Below are 8,176 nucleotides of genomic sequence, written 5' to 3' on the forward strand. Positions count from 1 at the left end.
TTAGTCCTTACAAACCTACAAACCTACATACATTCATCTGACATTGCGAAATGGGAAAAACCGTGTTTGAAAAGACTTGAACTATCTATAGCCAAACCCCATCCCCCCCCCCCCCCACCCCACCACCCATTCACATACATAACACTCCAGTCTGTCGAAGATCGTTAAATATTTTTTTTTTCATAGAAAATCAAGTTGACGACGCACTTCTACCTTTTGTTTTTTTTACGCCGGGGAATAAGTCTATTTATAGAATCGATCTTATTCTCTGATAAAACCACACCTTCCCGTTTCTTTGAAAGTCCCCGGCCTCTCCACCCCCTCCCCCCCCCCCCACACACACACAAACACACACACATACTCCCTTACGGATGTTTGGTTTGGTGATATGAAATCAACACAAGATTATAGATAACATTGTGTGCGGACCTGACTAGGTGCAACAGGACTTTGAAAAAAGTTTAAAAAGAAACAACAGATGGTATTACGACATATTCATCCATCCAGCGTCGGAGAATTTGATTTTACAGGGAGTTTTGTGTTTCCTAAATACCGAGAACAGCACTGGTGGATGTTATTTACGGCTCTTCAACAAGTATCGTCACGCTTTTTTGGAACAATTTATACCCCCCCCCCTATCTCTATTCCCACCGTCACACGTAACAAAATCCCCCCCCCCCCCCCCTCCTCCTCAAAAATAAACTCACATCTCAGCCTACCGCCTTTTCTTTTTATACAATAACTTCTTTATAAATATTGAGCTTGATCAACATTGAGTGTAATCTAGTTGTAATTACAATTTTCTAAAAACAAAAAAAAGTTTAAAAACGAGAAATAACAGTTAAAATAACACCCCCCCCTCCACCCCTTTCCTCTCACACATAGTCACAAAATTCTAAATTCTTAAGAGTATGACGTCGTTTAATGGACCGCCCCTAAGGAGAAATATAGACGCTATAAATATTTCTTGACCTCACGGCACACACTAGAAGTCAACTACAGACGGTAGAATTGACACACAGCAGAAGTCAACTCTACAGACGGCAGACATGACGACACACAGCAGAAGTCAACTCTACAGACCTGACGACACACAACAGAAGCCAACTCTACAGACGGCAGACATGACGACACACAGCAGAAGTCAACTCTACAGACGGTAGACTTGACACAACAGAAGTCAACTCTACAGACGGCAGACTTGACTAACACAGCAGAAGTCAACTCTACAGACGGCAGACTTGACGGCATAGCAGAAGTCAACTCTACAGACGGTAGACTTGACACACAGCAGAAGTCAACTCTACAGACGGCAGACTTGACACAACAGAAGTCAACTCTACAGACGGCAGACTTGACGACACAGCAGAAGTCAACTCTACAGACGGCAGACTTGACTAACACAGCAGAAGTCAACTCTACAGACGGCAGACTTGACGACACAGCAGAAGTCAACTCTACAGACGGCAGACTTGACGACACACAGCAGAAGTCAACTCTACAGACGGCAGACTTGACGACACAGCAGAAGTCAACTCTACAGACGGCAGACTTGACTAACACAGCAGAAGTCAACTCTACAGACGGCAGACTTGACGACACAGCAGAAGTCAACTCTACAGACGGCAGACTTGACGACACACAGCAGAAGTCAACTCTACAGACAGCAGACCTGACTAACACAGCAGAAGTCAACTCTACAGACGGCAGACCTGACTAACACAGCAGATGTCAACTCTACAGACGGCAGACTTGACACACAGCAGAAGTCAACTCTACAGACGGCAGACCTGACGACACACCAGAAGTCAACTCTACAGACGGCAGACTTGACACAGAGCCGAAGTCAACTCTATAGACGGTAGACATGACGCACACAGAGCAGAAGTCAACTCTACAGACGGTAGATCTGACTAACACAGCAGAAGTCAACTCTACAGACGGCAGACCTGACGACACAGCAGAAGTCAACTCTACAGACGGCAGACATGACGACACACAGCAGAAGTCAACTCTACAGACGGCAGACCTGACTAACACAGCAGAAGTCAACTCTACAGACGGCAGACCTGACGACACAGCAGAAGTCAACTCTACAGACGGCAGACATGACGACACACAGCAGAAGTCAACTCTACAGACGGCAGACCTGACGACACAGCAGAAGTCAACTACAGACGGCAGACCTGACGACACAGCAGAAGTCAACTACAGACGGCAGACCTGACGACACAGCAGAAGTCAACTACAGACGGCAGACCTGACGACACAGCAGAAGTCAACTCTACAGACGGCAGACATGACGACACACAGCAGAAGTCAACTCTACAGACGGCAGACCTGACGACACAGCAGAAGTCAACTACAGACGGCAGACCTGACGACACACAGCAGAAGTCAACTCTACAGACGGCAGACATGACGACACATAGCAGAAGTCAACTCTACAGACGGTAGACTTGACACACAGCAGAAGTCAACTCTACGGACGGTAGACCTGACGATACACACTAGAAGTCAACTCTACAGACGGCAGACATGACGACACACAGCAGAAGTCAACTCTACAGACGGTAGACATGACGACACAGCAGAAGTCAACTCTGCAGAAGGCGGGTCAACCTGAAATGGGTTATGAGGGAACTGTGTTAACCAGATGTCACACTGACCTTTCACTGTCTGGCGCCTGACAACTCCTGACAATTTAAGGACAGACAACCTTTGAAGGCTCCGTGTACTTAACAGCTGGAGTGAGATTACGTAACAACGTCTCAGGTAAACAAAAACATAAAAATTTAAAAAGTTACTGAATCCTACCGCAATCTGTTATAAACAGAACTTTCAGACTTTCATCTATTTTTATAAAGCTGATTAGGAAACCAGAGACACGATCCTTACAACAGCGACTCGACCCCTACCCATTAACCTGACCCCTGTACTTCAACCAGACGATAACAAACCCACCCCCTCCACCACTGCCTTAAGCGCAGAAATGAATGCCTCTTGATCATAAAAAAAAAAAAACCGAAACAAAAATAGCGACAACAGACGAAAACACAGTGGAACGAACCAACCCAACAAGGACAGAGGCAATGACAAGTTGAATTTATATAACCCACAGCTGTCGTGTCCAAATTGTAGTACAACAGGTTCTAAGATTAAATTTTTTAAAGAAATTTTATAAAGTTTATAATAACTGGATTTTACACATGCAGTACAAAGGAGAAAATACAATGATTTTCTTTGAATATTTGATAGTGCATCATTATTTAAATTTTCGGCAAAGCGTGGGTCTCTAAAAGATTTTTAATTAGGAGTTGGCCTACATAATATAGCGACCAAATCTTTAATAATAATAATTTAAAAAAAAAATTAAAAAACTAATTTTATGTCGAATACAATGTCACATTGCAATGTCATCGGTTCGCTAAAAAATGGTGGAAATTGTGCTCGCAAATTTAGACCCATGACGAATTAAATAAAGTGGAAGTGATCTCCCCTAAACTTTCTCGCTTCCAGTTTGACTGGGCTAAAAATGCTTTTTATTACAAGCTTTCATTTAACTTGCTTCCTTTGCCTGTCGTCAGTCTGTGGCTATAGATCGAAACGGGAGAGCGAAATTTCGGGCACTTCTAACGGACAGATTCGTTTAACAGTTGGCACGTGGGTCAAGACTTAAAGAAATGCAATCTGATAAAAATAATTGACTTAATTAGATGCCTAATTAATTTTGTATGAATGAATTAAAATTTTCAGAAATTAGTAGGCAGTCTAATCCAAATATCCGCAGTAGTTTTTGTCATGAAACTCTACGGTAAATAAAATTTAAAGTACTGCAAAAAAAAATTGCGTAACAACATTAATAACAAGTTTTTATGTTATAATAATGCACTGAAAAGTAGAAAATAAATGATTTTCTTTAATATATAATAATACAGTACTACTTAAGAAACTATAAAGAAAAGTGTGGGTCTCCTCCTAAACACATGCTATTTGCCGTTCACTTGGTGCGCAACTCTTTTTTTCAACGTGATTCTATTCTATTTTTTAAAAGTTGAAGTTTATAAAAACAGATTAAAAATCATGTCTATATCCCGAGTTGCCATCCCCGTATAAAAATATTCGAAGAGTTTAGGGGAGATCACTCCCGCCTTTTTTGTTGTTGAGAAAATAGCAAAATATATAGAGAAAAACTTGAAAAAATCGAAAGTGTGAGGGGGAGGGGGTGCAAATCGAAAACTTGAGGGGGGGGGGTGCAAATCGAAAGTTTGAGGGGGGGGGAGGTGCAAATCGAAAATTTAGAAGTTTGTCCCCGGGAAGGGTCGATACGCCTCTGGGGTGACACCATTAAGTGCCGCACCGGGTGACACCCGACCTCGCTACGCCACTGGAGTAAAGTACCACTTCCGGTTATTGGAGGTCACTCCAAAATTTAAAATGATCCAAGTATAAGATCTTAAACATATATATGAAATTTCATCTTCCTATGTGAAACAGTACTCAATTTATCATATTCCACAAAAATAAGTACAATACCACTAGCAGTTTTTGGAAAACTTACATTTGACAGAAACATGCACATACAAGGTAATACTTATATGTGAAGTTTCATCCACCTAACTTAAAAGTATATATGAAATTTTGTCAACATGACTGAAACTGTACTCACGTTATTGTGTTTACAGACAGACAAACAAAGACAGACACAGACATACAAACTAAATTGCAGACCGAGTTTTTCCGACTCAGTGAGGTGTAAAACGTTGACATTTGTGAAAAATCTCGATTTCGATTACAATACCTTCTCTATACATCTTATACGAGATTGTAAAAAGGACGGAGGATGAACTAAAATAAAAGCTTGTAAAAATTTTATATCCTCAGCACTTTTTTCATCTACTCACTCGCACACACACACACACACACGCACACACACACACAAACACACACACACACACTAACAAACACACACCAACATACACACATCATCATCATCATTTCTGTGGACTCCTTGGACACACACACACAGGCCACACACACACACACACACAACACGGCCATAGGCTGTCGGTTGATGCAGAGTTTCTTCCAGGCATCCCTTCGGGAGGGAGGGGGGGAGGGATGCCCCCCCCCTTCCCCGAAGAAAGTCTACCGCCGCCACTACCCCCCCCCCTCGATCGAAATGGAATTTATATAGAAAACATACTTTTATCAGTGTCGTCGTCCCCCCAGAAAATGTTGTCCGCCCCCCCCCCCCCCCCCGCGAAAATATCAAGTGACCCCTCCACGCCCCTCGGAGAAAAAAGTGTGGAAGAAACACTGGGTTGATGTTGATCGGAGGTCCAAGTTACATAAATGAACACCTGAGAACCGCAGAACCGCTGTAACATTTCTCAGAGTTACATCACAGCCCTCTTTATTTTAACACTTAGTGCAATTAGTTTGCGGCATTCATGACCTAGATAGCTTGACCTTCGCTGTTGTGCGTCTGATTCACCTTGCTCTGTGGCTCAAAAAGAGGGTGAAAAAAAATGGGTTAAAATTTTATTTTAATTTGTCAGATAGACAGTCTATTTTCAGGTGCTGTGAGGGGAGAGTGATGGGGGGGGGGGGAGTTGGACGGTCGATGGAGGGGAGGGGGTTAGAGTTTATTTAGAATACTCAAACGTGTACATCATAGCTGACGCAGTCAAGCGTAAAATTTAGCGGCTATTAGAAATGTGTGGTGAAACCACTAACCGAGATTTGTCATGCGTTTCGTTCGGCTGGCGGCGGCCATCTTGTGTATGATACCTCGTCTCCCGGTTTTATGCACTCGTATCTAGAGTCAAATAACCCGGTGGTGACCCAAGTAACTTAACACAAGTGGTGATACTAGTAACTTCACATAAGTGATGACCCAAGTAACTTAACACAAGTGGTGATACTAGTAACTTCACATAAGTGGTGATCCAAGTAACTTCACACAAATGGTGACCCAAGTAAGTGGTGACACAAGTCACTTTACTCAAGTGGTGACATAAATAACTTCACATAAGTGGTGATCCAAGTAACTTCACACAAGTGGTGACCCAAGTAAATTCACACAAGTGGTGACCCAAGTAACTTCACACAAGTGGTGACCCAAGTAAATTCACACAAGTGGTGACCCAAGTAACTTCACACAAGTGGTGACCCAAGTAACTTCACACAAGTGGTGACCCAAGTAAGTGGTGACACAAGTCACTTTACTCAAGTGGTGACATAAATAACTTCACATAAGTGGTGATCCAAGTAACTTCACACAAGTGGTGACCCAAGTAACTTCACACAAGTGGTGACCCAAGTAAATTCACACAAGTGGTGACCCAAGTAACTTCACACAAGTGGTGACCCAAGTAACTTCACACAAGTGGTGATCCATATAAATTCACACAAGTGGTGACCCAAATAACTTAACACAAGTGGTGACCCAAGTAACTTTACACAAGTGGTGACCCAAGTAAATTCACACAAGTGGTGACCCAAGTAAATTCACACAAGTGGTGACCCAAGTAACTTCACACAAGTGGTGACCCAAGTAAGTGGTGACACAAGTCACTTTACTCTAGTGGTGACACAGCTAACCTCACACACGTGGTGATATATCCAAATATACAAGAAAGTTTAAGGGAACCTCCCCCCTACCCCGCTTTACTCTTTTTTATAAATAAATGTGATATTTATTTTCTTTATTCCATAGCGAATGCAAATAGCCTTTAACACAAAAACTTTGGTAGAAATGACGTCATCATTTTAAGGGGTCAATTCTATGAATTATTTTTGTTTTTGTTTACGTGACTAACTTCCTGTGGGGTGAAAACACCGCAATATATCTTAAGTCCTGATTCTAGATCAAGATCTTTGATCTAGATCTAAATGTATTCCTCAAAACTTATCTTGTAAAAATTTACTTTTTCTCTTTGAGTCCATATAGATCTATCTAATTCGCTATACAAATGTCGGTAAGTATAACTTCTGGCGGTATTTCATAGTTAAATTCAAACGTCTTGGACCCAACACTTCTTGGACCCAACCGAGAATCTCAGAAAAGAGTCACTCAAAGTTGTTTGAAATGCCCAGTAAATAAATTAAAACATCAAGGACGATGTTATTATTAAAATGTAATTTTAGGTTTTAACCCCAACCCTACCCCTACCCCTACCCCTACCCCAACCCTACCCTACCCTACCCTACCCTAGCCTACCCTACTGTACCCTACCCTACCCTACCCTAACCTACCCTACCTTACCCTACCCTACCCTACCCGACCCTACCCTAACCTAACCTACCCTACCTTACCCTACCCTACCCTACCCGACCCTACCCTACCCTACCCTACCCTACCCTACCCTACCCTACCCTACCCTACCCTACCCTACCCTACCCTACCCTTAACCCTCTCCCTTTCCCTATTCTTATCTTTATCCCTACCCTAATCCAATCCCTAACCTTATTCCAATTCTTATCGGTACCCCTACCCTAACCATAGAAGGGGATAAGAAGTTGTTTTTATGGCGTGCGTTTAATGGAATTTCTTCCAGGCATCTCTTAGGGGGGGGGGGGCAAAGCCCCCCGAAATTTTTTACCGCCGCCCCCCCCCCCCGAACGAAATGAAATTTATATAATTTATATAGAAAATATATAATTTTAACAGTGTCCGCGCCCCCCCCCCCCCGAAGAAGTCTACCGCCCCCCCCCCCCCGAAAATTTCAAATGCCCCCCCCCCACCCCCGAAGAAAAAAGTCTGGAAGAAACACTGTTTAAATGTTCAAATGTCTAGACACCAGAAATAAGCGAAGCTTGCGTGCGTGCATTAAATTGGTGCTAGCAAAAAGTGTCGGGACTGAACTTTTCGCCCGTGCACATTTTGGTGCAAAGGGTTATCTGGAGAAGATCCAAAAGTTGTATCGGCAAATTTTTGTACAAATTACGATAAGTTTTTTTTTTTTTAATGAAGTAGAGTTTTCAGAATATCGATCATGGAGCTCCTATACAGCCAAACAATGTTTGTCTTACGAAAGTGAGATAGATATCAGGTTATAACTCAGGCTTGATGAAAATAAATAGAAATGTAGTCTTAAACTAAAAAAAAAACAATATTTTAAAGTTCTCTGGATTTGCAACTTCTATAACGTTAATTCTAAAAATATAAAAT

The sequence above is a fragment of the Physella acuta genome, unplaced genomic scaffold, assembly GCF_028476545.2.
Source record: "Physella acuta isolate Inbredline_101_S28 unplaced genomic scaffold, ASM2847654v3 ptg002029l, whole genome shotgun sequence".
In the NCBI taxonomy this organism is placed as follows: domain Eukaryota; kingdom Metazoa; phylum Mollusca; class Gastropoda; family Physidae; genus Physella; species Physella acuta.